This window comes from Xenopus tropicalis, chromosome 5 (assembly GCF_000004195.4).
Source record: "Xenopus tropicalis strain Nigerian chromosome 5, UCB_Xtro_10.0, whole genome shotgun sequence".
Taxonomy (NCBI): domain Eukaryota; kingdom Metazoa; phylum Chordata; class Amphibia; order Anura; family Pipidae; genus Xenopus; species Xenopus tropicalis.
The window spans coordinates 162,219,136-162,234,907 of NC_030681.2; positions in this window are offsets into that span (position 1 = coordinate 162,219,136).

Sequence of the window (15,772 nt, forward strand, 5' to 3'; positions counted from 1 at the left end):
CCACACCCCCCCCCCCCCCGGTTTACTACGTTAACCCCCAATACTATACACAGCCCCCCCCCCAGTTACTACGTTAACCCCCAATACGATACACAGCCCCCCCCCCGGTACTACGTTAACCCCCAATACTTATACACAGCCCCCCCCCCCCCGTACTACATTTAACCCCCAATACTATACACAGCCCCCCCCGGTACTCTTAACCCCCAATCATACACAGCCCCCCCCCGGTACTACGTTAACCCCCAATACTATTACACAGCCGCCCCCCCCCGGTACTACGTTAACCCCGCAATACTATACACAGCCCCCCCCCCCGGTACTACGTTACACCCCCAATACTTATACCACAGCCCCCCCCCCGCGTTACTTACGTTAACCCCCAATTACTATTACAACAGCCCTCCCCCCCGTGTACTAGTTCAACCCCCAATACTATACACAGCCCCCCCCCCCGCGTACTACGTTAACCCCCAATACTATACACAGCCCCCCCAATACTACGTTAATCCCCCAATGACTATACACAGCCCCCCCCGGGTACTACGTTAACCCCCAATACTATACACACCCCCCCCCCCGGTACTACGTAACCCCCAATACATACACAGCCCCCCGGTACTACGTTAAACCCCCAATACATACAAGCCCCCCCCCCCCCCGTACTACGTTAACCCCCATACTATACACTAGCCCCCCCCAGGTACTACGTTTAAAGCCCCAATACTTATACACACCCCCCCCCCGGTACTACGTTAACCCCAATTACTATACACAGCCCCCCCCCCGGTACTACGTAACCCCCCAATACATAACACACCCCCCCCCCCCCGTACTACGTTAACCCCCAATACTATACCACAGCCCCCCCCCCGGGTACTACATAACCCCAATACTTATACACAGCCCCCCCCCCCCCGGGTTACTACGTTAACCCCCAATACTATACACAGCCCCCCCCCCCCGGTACTGACATTAACCACCCAATTACTATTACACAGCCCCCCCCCGTACTACGGTAACCCCCAATACTAATTACACAGCCCCCCCCCCCGGTACTACGTTAACCCCCAATACTATACACAGCCCCCCCGTACTACTGTTAACCCCCAATACTATACAAGCAGCCCCCCCCCCCCCGTACTACGGTTAACCCCCAATACTATACACAGCCCCCCCCCGGTACTACGTTAACCCCCACATACTATACACAGCCCCCCCCCCCGGACTACGTTATACCCCCAATACTATACACAGCCCCCCCCCCCCGGTACTACGTTAACCCCCAATTACTATACACAGCCCCCTCCCCCCCGTTTACTACGTAACCCCCAATACTATACACAAGCCCCCCCCCCGGTACTTACATTAAACCCCCCAATGACTTACACAAGCCCCCCCCCCCGTACTACGTTAACCCCCAAATACTTACACAGCCCCCCCCGGGTTACTACGTTTAACCCCCAATTTACTATACACAGCCCCCCCCCCCCCAGGTACTACCGTGTAACCCCCAAATACTATACACACCCCCCCCCCAGGGTACTACGTTAACCCCCAATACTATACACAAGCCCCCCCCCCGGTACTACATTAACCCCAATACTATACACAGCCCCCCCCGGTACTTACGTACCCCCCAATACTATACACAGCCCCCCCCCGTTACACCGTAACCCCCAAACTATACAAGCCCCCCCCCCGTTACTACGGTAACCCCGCAATACTATACCAGCCCCCCCCCCCCCCGGTACCTGGTTCCCGCCCCCCCGAGATCACCCGAGCAGGAAGCACAGACAAATAACCAGCGCCGCCATTTGCAAGGCAATCTGGTCATGACTAAATCGCCCCTCTCATTCGCTGAATATGCTGGTACGTACAATCACGTGACCAAACGCTCAATCCGCTGTGATTGGCTGCGCAGCGCCGGGAAAAGGTCACAGTCTTGTGTGTTTCTTCCGCCCCACTTACTCCCTGATACCAATGGTCAGGGGTTGGAGCTGTTGTCTTATTCTCATAGGGTTATAATCCCTCCCCCTCTTGCCAAGTGTTTGGAGAGTAAAGGGATCCACACCATCAGCATAGAAGTGTATCCTTACTGTAGGCCAGTCAGTTATGGGGCTCCCTACCAGAGAGGGGAATGATAAGACATTGGGGTGGAGAAAGGGGATCTCACCCATCAGCATAAGAAGGTGTTCCTTACGTAAGGCAGTCAGGTTTATGGCTGTGCCCTACCAAGAGAGATGGATATGAATAGCAACATTGGGGTGGGGAGGAAAGGATCTCGACATCAGCATAGGAAGGGTTCCTACTGTAAGGCAGAAGGTTTATGGGATCCCTACCCAGAGAGGGAGTGAGTGATTACATTGAGGGCCGTGGGAGGGAGGGATCTCACCATCAGCATAGGAAGGGGTTCCTTACTATAGGCAGTCAGGTTATGGGTTTCCCTTACCCAGAGAGGGGGAGTGATATACATTGGGGGTGGGGAGGAAGGGAATCTCACCATCAGCAAGAAGGGTTCCTTACTATAAGGGCAGTAGGTTATGGGGTGTCCCTACCCAGAGAGGGGAATGAGTGATACCACTGGGGTGAGGAGGAAAGGAGCTTCACCATCCGCATAGGTAGGGGTTTCCTACTGTCAAGGGCAGTCAGTATGGGTTCCCTTACCAAGAAGGGGAATGAGTGATACATTGGGGGTGGGAGGATAGGAGATCTCACCAATCAGCATAGAGGGTTCCTTTACTGTGAAGGGCAGTTCAGTTATGATTCCCTTACCAGAGAGGGGAATGAGTGATACATTGGTGGTGACGGGAGGAAAGGCGGGATCTCACCATCAGCATAGGAAGGGGTTCCTTTACGTAAGGCAGCTCAGGTTATGGGTTCCCTACCCAGAAGAGGGGAATGAATGATACATGGGGTGGAGAAAGGAATCTCACCATCCACATAGAAGGGTCCTTACTGTAAGGCAAGCAGGTTATGGCTTCCCCTACCCAAGAGGGGACATGATGATTCATTGGGGGGGGAGGAAAGAGATCTCACCATCAGCATTAGGAAGGGTCCTTACTTGAAGGCAGTCAGGTATGGGGATTCCCTACCAAGAGAGGGAATGAGTGATACATTGGGGTGGGGAGGAAGGATCTCACCATCAGCATTAGGAAGGGTTCCTTACGTAAGGGCAGTCAGGTTATGGGAGTCCCTACCAAGAGAGGGGAATGAGTGATACATGGGGGGGATGAGTTATAACATGGGGTGGGGAGGAAAGGGATCTCACCATCAGCGTAGGGGGGGGGGTTTCCTTACTGTAAAGGGCATCTCACCTCAGCATAAGGAGGGTTCCTTACTGTAAGGGCAGTCAGTTATGGGTTCCCTCCCAAGAAGGAGGGAATGATTTACATTTGGTGGGAGGAAAGGGATCTCACCATCAGCATTAGGGGGTTCGCTTACTGTAAGGGGCAGTCAGGTTTATGGGTTCCCTACCAAGAGAGGGGATGAGTGATACATTGGAGGGGGATGAGTGATACATGGGGGGGATGAGTGATACATTGCGGGGGGATGAGTGATACATTGCGGGGGGATGAGTGATACATTGGGGGATTTTGAGTGATACATTGGGGGGGATGAGTGATACATTGGGGGGATGAGTGATACATTTGGGGGGGATGAGTGATACATGGGGGGATGAGTGATACATTTGGGGGGATGAGTGATACATTGGGGGGGATGAGTGATACATTGGGGGAATGAGTGATACATTGGGGGGGATGAGTGATACATTGGGGGAGATGAGTGATAACATTTGGGGGGGATGAGTGATACATTGGGGGGATGAGTGATACATTGGGGGGGATTGAGTGATACATTGGGGGGATGAGTGATACATTGGGGAGGGATGAGTGATACATGGGGGGATGAGTGATACATTGGGGGGGATGAGTGATACATTGGGGGGGATGATGAGACATTGGGGATGATGAGTGATACATTGGGGGGATGAGTGATACAATGGGGGGGATGAGTGATACATTGGGGCGGATGAGTGATACATTTGGGGGGATTGAGTGATACATTGGGGGGGATGAGTGATACATTGGAGGGGGATGAGTGATACATGGGGGGGATTGAGTGATACATTGGGGGGATGAGTGATACATTGGGGGGGGATGAGTGATACATTGGGGGGATGAGTGATACATTGGGGGGGATGAGTGATACATTGGGGGGATGAGATTGATAATTTGGGGGGATGAGTGATACATTGGGGGGGATGAGTGATACATTGGGGGGGATGAGTGATACATGGGGGATGAGTGATACATTTGGGGGGATGAGTGATACATTGGGGGGATGAGTGATACATTGGGGGGGATGAGTGATACATTGGGGGGGGATGATACATTGGGGATGAGTGATACATTGGGGGATGAGTGATACATTGGGGTATGAGTTGATAACATGGGGGATGAGTGATACATTGGGGGATGATGATACATTGGGGGGGGATGAGTGATACATTGGGGGAATGAGTGATACATTGGGGGGATATGAGTGATACATTGGGGGGGATGAGTGATACATTGGGGGGATGAGTGATACATTGGGGGATGAGTGATACATTGGGGGGGATGAGTGATACATTGGGGATGAGTGATACATTGGGGGGATGAGTGATACATTGGGGGGGATGAGTGATACATTGGGGGGATGAGTGATACATGGGGGGGATGAGTGATACATTGGGGGATGAGTGATACATTGGGGATGAGTGATACATTGGGGGGATGAGTGATACATGGGGGGTATGAGTGATACATTGGGAGATGAGTGATACATTGGGGGGATGAGTGATACATTGGCGGATGATGTACATTGGGGGATGAGTGATACATTGGGGGGATGAGTGCATACATTGGGGGGGATGAGTGATACATTGGGGGATGAGTGATACATTCGCTGGGGGGATGAGTGATAAATTGGGGGATGAGTGATACATTGGGGGATGAGTGATACATTGGGGGATGAGTGATACATTGGGGTGGATGAGTGATACATTGGGGGGGGGATGAGTGATACATTGGGCGGATGAGTGATACAATTGGGTCGGGATGAGTGATACATTAGGGGGGATGAGTGATACAATTGGGGGGATGAGTGATACATTGGGGGGCATGAGTGATACATTGGGGGGAGATATACATTAGGGGGATGAGTGATACATTGGGGGGATGAGTGATACATTGGGGGGATGAGTGATACATTGGGGGATGAGTGATACATTGGGGGGAGATGAGTGATACATTGGGGGATGAGTGATACATTGGGGGGATGAGTGATACATTGGGGGGATGAGTGATACATTGGGGGGGAATGAGTGATACATTTGGGGGGGGATGAGTGATACATTGGGGGGATGAGTGATACATTGGGGGGGATGATGATACATTGAGGGGGATGAGTATACGTTGGGGGATGAGTGATACATTGGGGGAATGAGTGATACATTGGGGGGGATGAGTGATACATTGGGGGGGATGAGTGATACATGGGGATGAGTGATACATTGGGGGATGAGTGATACATTGGAATGAGTGATACATTGGGGGGGATGAGTGATACATTGGGGGGGGATGAGTGATACCATTGGGGGGATGAGTGATACATTGGGGGTGATGAGTGATACATTGGGGGGATGAGTGATACATTGTGGGGTGATGAGTGATACATTGGGGGGCGATGAGTGATACATTGGGGGGGGATGAGTGATACATTGCGAAGGGGGATGAGATACATTGGGGGGGGATGAGTGATACATGGGGGGGGATGAGTGATACATTGGGGGGGGATGAGTGATACATTGGGGGGGTGAGTGATACATTGGGGGATTGAGTGATACATTGGGGGGGATGAGTGATACTTTGGGGGATGAGTGATACATTGGGGGGGGATGAGTGATACATTGGCGGGGGATGAGTGATACATTGGGGGGGATGAGTGATACCATTGGGGGGGGATGAGTGATACATTGGGGTGGATGAGTGATACATTGGGGGTATGAGTGATACATTGGGGGGGATGAGTGAAACACTGGGGGGGATGAGTGATTACATTGGGGGGGATGAGTGATACTGGGGGGGATGAGTGATACATTGGGGGGGGGGTGTGTTACATTGGGGGGGATGAGTGAAACACTGGGGGGATGAGTGATACATTGGGGGGGATGAGTGATACAATTGGGGGGGATGAGTGATACATTGGGGGGAATAGTGAAACACTGGGGGGGATGAGTGATACATTGGGGGGGGATGAGTGATACATTGGGGGGATGAGTGATACATTGGGGGGATGAGTGATACATTGGGGGGGATGAGTGATACATTGGGGGATGGTGATACATTGGGGGGGATGAGTGATACAATGGGGGAGATGAGTGATACATGGGGGGGGATGAGTGATACATGGGGGAGATGAGTGATACATTGGGGGGGATGAGTGATACATTGGGGGGGATGAGTGATACCATTGGGGGATGAGTGATACATTGGGAGGGATGAGTGATACATTGGGGGAGATGAGTGATACATTGGGGCGGGATGAGTGATACATTGGGGGAGATGAGTGATACAATTGGGGGGGGATGAGTGATACATTGGGGGGGGGATGAGTGATACATTGGGGGGGGATGAGTGATACATTGGGGGGATGAGTGATACATTGGGGGATGAGTGATACATTGGGGATGAGTGATACATTGGGGGTATGATGAGTGATACATTGGGGGGATGAGTGATACATTGGGGAGATGAGTGATCTTGGGGGATGAGTGATACATTGGGGGGGATGAGTGATACATTGCTTGGGGATGAGTGATACATTGGGAGAGGGGGATGAGTGATAACTTGGGGGGATGAGTGATACATTGGGGGGGATGAGTGATAATTGGGGGGATGAGTGATACATTGGGGGGGATGAGTGATACATTGGGGGGGATATGAGTGATACATTGGGGGATGAGTGAAACACTGGGGGGGGATGAGTGATACATTGGGGGGGGATGAGTGATACATTGGAGGGGGATGAGTGAAACACTGGGGGGGGGAATGAGTGAAACACTGGGGGCCCATTCAGTGATGGAGGGAACCCTGGCAGAACCATAACGACACAAATACAGAGGGTAAAGTGCAGTTTTGAGACCAATCACAATACTTTATGCAAGGATGCAGCATTTCCCAGAATCCCCGCATCGCTGCGCTTGGGGTAAGGGGGCGGTGCCTACAGCAGTGTCACATGATTTTGTTGCAAACTGAATGGATTATGTAGAATCCCCCTGTATTGTCTAAACATGTAATCCCCCTGTATTGTCTAAACATGTAATCCCTCTGTATTGTCTAAACATGTAATCCCTCTGTATTGTCTAAACATGTAATCCCCTGTATTGTCTAAACATGTAATCCCTCTGTATTGTCTAAACATGTAATCCCTCTGTATTGTCTAAACATGTAATCCCCTGTATTGTCTAAACATGTAATCCCTCTGTATTGTCTAAACATGTAATCCCTCTGTATTGTCTAAACATGTAATCCCCCTGTATTGTCTAAACATGTAATCCCCTGTATTGTCTAAACATGTAATCCCCTTGTATTGTCTAAACATGTAATCCCCTGTATTGTCTAAACATGTAATCCCCCTGTATTGTCTAAACATGTAATCCCCTGTATTGTCTAAACATGTAATCCCTGTATTGTCTAAACATGTACCCCTGTATTGTCTAAACATGTAATCCCCTGTATTGTCTAAACATGTAATCCCCTGTATTGTCTAAACATGTAATCCCCCTGTATTGTCTAAACATGTAATCCCCTGTATTGTCTAAACATGTAATCCCCTGTATTGTCTAAACATGTAATCCCCTGTATTGTCTAAACATGTATGCCCCTGTATTGTCTAAACATGTAATCCCCTGTGATTGGTCTAAACATGTAATCCCCTGTATTGTCTAAACATGTAATCCCCTGTATTGTCTAAACATGTAATCCCCTGTATTGTCTAAACATGTAATCCCCTGTATTGTCTAAACATGTTAATCCTCTGTATTGTCTAAACATGTAATCCCCTGTATTGTCTAAACATGTAATCCCCTGTATTGTCTAAACATGTAATCCCTGTATTGTCTAAACATGTAATCCCTCTGTATTGTCTAAACATGTAATCCCTCTTATTGTCTAAACATGTATTCCCCCTTGTATTGTCTAAACATGTAATTCCCCTGTATTGTCTAAACATGTAATCCCCCTGTATTGTCTAAACATGTAATCCCCCTGTATTGTCTAAACATGTAATTCCCCTGTATTGTCTAAACATGTAATCCCCTGTATTGTCTAAACATGTAATCCCCCTGTATTGTCTAAACATGTAATCCCCCTGTATTGTCTAAACATGTAATCCCCCTGTATTGTCTAAACATGTAATCCCTCTGTATTGTCTAAACATGTAATCCCCCTTTTTTGTCTAAACATGTAATCCCCCTGTATTGTCTAAACATGTAATCCCTCCATGTATTGTCTAAACATGTAATCCCTCTGTATTGTCTAAACATGTAATCCCCCTGTATTGTCTAAACATGTAATCCCCTGTATTGTCTAAACATGTAATCCCCTGTATTGTCTAAACATGTAATCCCTGTATTGTCTAAACATGTAATCCCCTGTATTGTCTAAACATGTATCCCTCTGTATTGTCTAAACATGTAATCCCCCTGTATTGTCTAAACATGTAATCCCCTGTATTGTCTAAACATGTAATCCCCTGTATTGTCTAAACATGTAATCCCTCCTGTATTGTCTAAACATGTAATCCCCTGTATTGTCTAAACATGTAATCCCCTGTATTGTCTAAACATGTAATCCCTCCTGTATTGTCTAAACATGTTAATCCCCCTGTATTGTCTAAACATGTAACCCTGTATTGTCTAAACATGTAATCCCCTGTATTGTCTAAACATGTTATTCCCCTGTATTGTCTAAACATGTAATCCCCCTGTATTGTCTAAACATGTAATCCCCCTGTATTGTCTAAACATGTAATCCCCTGTATTGTCTAAACATGTAATCCCCCTGTATTGTCTAAACATGTAATCCCCTGTATTGTCTAAACATGTAATCCCCCTGTATTGTCTAAACATGTAATCCCCTGTATTGTCTAAACATGTAATCCCCTGTATTGTCTAAACATGTAATCCCTCTGTATTGTCTAAACATGTAATCCCCTGTATTGTCTAAACATGTAATCCCCTGTATTGTCTAAACATGTAATCCCCCTGTATTGTCTAAACATGTAATCCCCTGTATTGTCTAAACATGTAATCCCCCTGTATTGTCTAAACATGTAATCCCCTGTATTGTCTAAACATGTAATCCCCCTGTATTGTCTAAACATGTAATCCCTCTGTATTGTCTAAACATGTAATCCCCCTGTATTGTCTAAACATGTAATCCCCTGTATTGTCTAAACATGTAATCCCCTGTATTGTCTAAACATGTAATCCCTCTGTATTGTCTAAACATGTAATCCCCTGTATTGGTAAACATGTAATCCCTGTATTGTCTAAACATGTAATCCCTGTATTGTCTAAACATGTAATCCCCTGTATTGTCTAAACATGTAATCCCCTGTATTGTCTAAACATGTAACCCCTGTATTGTTCCCTAAACATGTAATCCCCTGTATTGTCTAAACATGTAATCCCCTGTATTGTCTAAACATGTAATCCCCTGTATTGTCTAAACATGTAATCCCCTGTATTGTCTAAACATGTAATCCCCTGTATTGTCTAAACATGTAATCCCCTGTATTGTCTAAACATGTAATCCCCTGTATTGTCTAAACATGTAATCCCCTGTATTGTCTAAACATGTAATCCCTCTGTATTGTCTAAACATGTAATCCCCCTGTATTGTCTAAACATGTAATCCCCTGTATTGTCTAAACATGTAATCCCGCCTGTATTGTCTAAACATGTAATCCCTGTATTGTCTAAACATGTAATCCCCCTGTTCTAAACATGTAATTCTCTTGTATTGTCTAAACATGTAATCCTCTGTATTGTCTAAACATGTAATCCCCTGTATTGTCTAAACATGTAATCTTCCCTGTATTGTCTAAACATGTAATCCCCCTGTATTGTCTAAACATGTAATCCACCTGTATTGTCTAAACATGTAATCCCCTGTATTGTCTAAACATGTAATCCCCCTGTATTGTCTAAACATGTTAATCCCCTGTATTGTCTAAACATGTAATCCCCTGTATTGTCTAAACATGTAATTCCCCTGTATTGTCTAAACATGTAATTCCCTGTATTGTCTAAACATGTAATCCCCCTGTATTGTCTAAACATGTAATCCCTCTGTATTGTCTAAACATGTAATTCCCCCTGTATTGTCTAAACATGTAATCCCTCTGTATTGTCTAAACATGTAATCCCCTGTATTGTCTAAAATTGTAAATCTCTGTATTGTCTAAACATGTAATCCTCTGTATTGTCTAAACATGTATTACCCCCTGTATTGTCTAAACATGTAACCCCTGTATTGTCTAAACATGTAAGCCCCTGTATTGTCTAAACATGTAATCCCTCTGTATTGTCTAAACATGTAATCCCTCTGTATTGTCTAAACATGATATAATCCTCTGTATTGTCTAAACATGTAATTCCCTCTGTTGTCTAAACATGTAATCCCTTCTGTATTGTCTAAACATGTAATCCCTCTGTATTGTCTAAACATTTTAATCCCTGTATTGTCTAAACATGTAATCCCTGTATTGTCTAAACATGTAATCCCCATGTATTGTCTAAACATGTAATCCCTCTGTATTGTCTAAACATGTAATCCCCTGTATTGTCTAAACATGTAATCCCCCTGTATTGTCTAAACATGTAATCCCCTTATTGTCTAAACATGTAATCCCCCTGTATTGTCTAAACATGATAGTCCCTGTATTGTCTAAACATGTAATCCTCTGTATTGTCTAAACATGTAATCCTCTGTATTGTCTAAACATGTAATCCTCTGTATTGTCTAAACATGTAATTCCTCTGTATTGTCTAAACATGTAATCCCTCTGTATTGTCTAAACATGAATTCCCCTGTATTGTCTAAACATGTAATCCCCTGTATTGTCTAAACATGTAATCCCCTGTATTGTCTAAACATGTAATCCCTCTGTATTGTCTAAAACGTGAATCCCCCTGTATTGTCTAAACATGTAATCCGTCCTGTATTGTCTAAACATGTAATCCCTCTGTATTGTCTAAACATGTAATCCCTCTGTATTGTCTAAACATGTAATCCCCCGTGTATTGTCTAAACATGTAACTCCCCTGTATTGTCTAAACATGTAATCCCCTGTATTGTCTAAACATGTAATCCTCTGTATTGTCTAAACATGTAATCCCCACTGTATTGTCTAAACATGTGAATCCCCTGTATTGTCTAAACATGTAATACCCTCTGTATTGTCTAAACATGTAATCCCTCTGTATTGTCTAAACATGTAACCCCTGTATTGTCTAAACATGTAATCCCCTGTATTGTCTAGAAACATGTAAATCCCCCCTGTATTGTCTAAAATCATGTAATCCCCCTGTATTGTCTAAACATGTAATCCACCTGTATTGTCTAAACATATAATCCCCTGTATTGTCTAAACATGTAATCCCCCCGTATTGTCTAAACATGTAATCCCCTGTATTGTCTAAACATGTAATCCCCCTGTATTGTCTAAACATGTAATCCCCTGTATTGTCTAAACATGTAATCCCCCTGTATTGTCTAAACATGTAATCCCTTCGTATTGTCTAAACATGTAATCCCCCTGTATTGTCTAAACATGTAATTCCCCTGTATTGTCTAAACATGATAATCCCCTGTATTGTCTAAACATGTAATCCCCCTGTATTGTCTAAACATGTAATCCCCTGTATTGTCTAAACATGTAATCCCCCTGTATTGTCTAAACATGTAATCCCCTGTATTGTCTAAACAATGTAATCCCCCTGTATTGTCTAAACATGTAATCCCTCTGTATTGTCTAAACATGTAATCCCTGTTATTGTCTAAACATCGTTATTCCCTGTATTGTCTAAACATGTAATCCCCTGTATTGTCTAAACATGTAATCCCCTGTATTGTCTAAACATGTATTCCCTCTGTATTGTCTAAACATGTAATCCCCTGTATTGTCTAAACATGTAATCCCCTGTATTGTCTAAACATGTAATCCCCTGTATTGTCTAAACATGTAATTTCCCCTGTATTGTCTAAACATGTAAGTCCCCTGTATTGTCTAAACATGTAATCCCCTGTATTGTCTAAACATGTAATTTGTTTCCTCCCCCCTGTATTGTCTAAACATGATATCCCTGTATTGTCTAAACATGTAATCCCCTGTATTGTCTAAACATGTAATCCCCTGTATTGTCTAAACATGTAATCCCCTGTATTGTCTAAATGTAATCCCCGATATTGTCTAAACATGTAATCCCCTGTATTGTCTAAACATGTAATCTCTGTATTGTCTAAACATGTAATCCCCTGTATTGTCTAAACATGTAATCCCCTGTATTGTCTAAACATGTAATCCCCTGTATTGTCTAAACATGTAATCCCCTGTATTGTCTAAACATGTAATCCCCTGTATTGTCTAAACATGTAATCCCTGTATTGTCTAAACATGTAATCCCCTGTATTGTCTAAACATGTAATCCCCTGTATTGTCTAAACATGTAATCCCCCTGTATTGTCTAAACATGTAATCCCCTGTATTGTCTAAACATGTAATCCCTGTATTGTCTAAACATGTATCCCTGATTGTTAAAATGTATCCCCCTGTATTGTCTAAACATGTAATTCCTCTGTATTGTCTAAACATGTAACCCCCTGTATTGTCTAAACATGTAATCCCCCTTATTGTCTAAACATGTAATCCCCTGTATTGTCTAAACATGTAATCCCCCTGTATTGTCTAAACATGTAATCCCTGTATTGTCTAAACATGTAATCCTGTATTGTCTAAACATGTAATCCCCTGTATTGTCTAAACATGTAATCCCCCTGTATTGTCTAAACATGTAATCCCCTGTATTGTCTAAACATGTAATTTTCCCCCTGTATTGTCTAAACATGTAATCCCTCTGTATTGTCTAAACATGTAACCCCTGTATTGTGTAAACATGTAATCCCCTGTATTGTCTAAACATGTAATCCCTCTGTATTGTCTAAACATGTAATCCCTTCCCTGTATTGTCTAAACATGTAATCCCCCCGTATTGTCTAAACATGTAATCCCCCTGTATTGTCTAAACCATGTAATCCCCTGTATTGTCTAAACATGTATCCCCCTGTATTGTCTAAACATGTAATCCCCCTGTATTGTCTAAACATGTAATCCCTCTGTATTGTCTAAACATGTAATCCACTTGTTTGTCTAAACATGTAATCCGCCCTGTATTGTCTAAACATGTAATCCCCTGTATTGTCTAAACATGTAATCCCACGTGGTATTGTCTAAACATGTAATCCCCTGTATTGTCTAAACATGTAATCCCCTGTATTGTCTAACACATGTAATCCCTCTGTATTGTCTAAACATGTAATCCCCTGTATTGTCTAAACATGTAATCCCCTGTATTGTCTAAACATGTATTCCCCCTGTATTGTCTAAACATGTAATCCCCATGTATTGTCTAAACATGTTAATCCCCTGTATTGTCTAAACATGTAATCCCCAGGTATTGTCTAAACATGTAATCCCCCGTTATTGTCTAAACATGTCAATTTCCCCTGTATTGTCTAAACATGTAATCCCCCTGTATTGTCTAAACATGTAATCCCTGTTATTGTCTAAACATGTAATCCCCTTCTGTATTGTCTACATGTAATCCCTCTGTATTGTCTAAACATGTAATCCCCCTGTATTGTCTAAACATGTAATCCCCTGTATTGGTCTAAACTTAATCCCCTGTTATTGTCTAAACATGTAATCCTCTGTATTGTCTAAACATGTAATCCCCTGTATTGTCTAAACATGAATTCCCCCTGTATTGTCTAAACATGTAATCCCCTGGTATTGTCTAAACATGTAATCCCCTGTATTGTCTAAACATGTAATCCCCTGTATTGTCTAAACATGTAATCCCCTGTATTGTCTAAACATGTATCCCTGTATGCTAAACATGTAATCCCCTGTATTGTCTAAACATGTAATCCCCTGTATTGTCTAAACATGTAATCCCCTCTGTATTGTCTAAACATGTAATCCCCTGTATTGTCTAAACATGTAATCCCCTGTATTGTCTAAACATGTAATCCCCTGTATTGTCTAAACATGTAATCCCCCTGTATTGTCTAAACATGTAATCCTGTATTGTCTAAACATGTAATCCCTCTGTATTGTCTAAACATGATTCCCTGTATTGTCTAAACATGTAATCCCACTGTATTGTCTAAACATGTAATCCCCTGTATTGTCTAAACATGTAATCCCCTGTATTGTCTAAACATGTAATCCCTGTATTGTCTAAACATGTGAATCCCTGTATTGTCTAAACATGTAACCCCCTGTATTGTCTAAACATGTAATCCTCTGTATTGTCTAAACATGTAATCCTCTGTATTGTCTAAACATGTAATCCCTGGTATTGTCTAAACATGTAATCTCTGTATTGTCTAAACATGTAATCCCCTGATTGTCTAAACATGTAATCCCCCTGTATTGTCTAAACATGTAATTCCCCTGTATTGTCTAAACATGTAATCCCCTCTGTATTGTCTAAACATGTAATCCCCATGTATTGTCTAAACATGTAATCCCCCTGTATTGTCTAAACATGTAATCCCCGCTGTATTGTCTAAACATGTAATCCCTCCTGTATTGTCTAAACATGTAAATCCCCTGTATTGTCTAAATGTTATTCCCTCATGATTGCATAACATGTAATCCCCTGTATTGTCTAAACATGTAATCCTCTGTATTGTCTAAACATGTAATCCCTCTGTATTGTCTAAACATGTAATCCCCTGTATTGTCTAAACATGTAATCCCCTGTATTGTCTAAACATGTAATCCCCTGTATTGTCTAAACATGTAATCCCCCTGTATTGTCTAAACATGTAATCCCCCTGTATTGTCTAAACATGTAATCCCTCTGTATTGTCTAAACATGTAATCCCTGTTGTCTAAACATGTAATCCCCTGTATTGTCTAAACATGTAATCCCTGTATTGTCTAAACATGTAATCCCCTGTATTGTCTAAACATGTAATCCCCTGTATTGTCTAAACATGTAATCCCTCGCTGTATTGTCTAAACATGTAATCCCCCTGTATTGTCTAAACATGTAATCCTCTGTATTGTCTAAACATGTAACTCTGTATTGTCTAAACATGTAATCCCTGTATTGTCTAAACATGTAATCTCTCTGTATTGTCTAAACATGTAATCCCCCTGTATTGTCTAAACATGTAATCCCCCTGTATTGTCTAAACATGTAATCCCTCCTGTATTGTCTAAACATGTAATTCCCTCTGTATTGTCTAAACATGTAATCCCCTGTATTGTCTAAACATGTAATCCCCGTATTGTCTAAACATGTAATCCCTGTATTGTCTAAACATGTAATCCCCCTGTATTGTCTAAACATGTAATCCCTCTGTATTGTCTAACATGTAATTCCTGTATTGTTAAACATGTATCCCTGTATTGTCTAAACATGTAATCC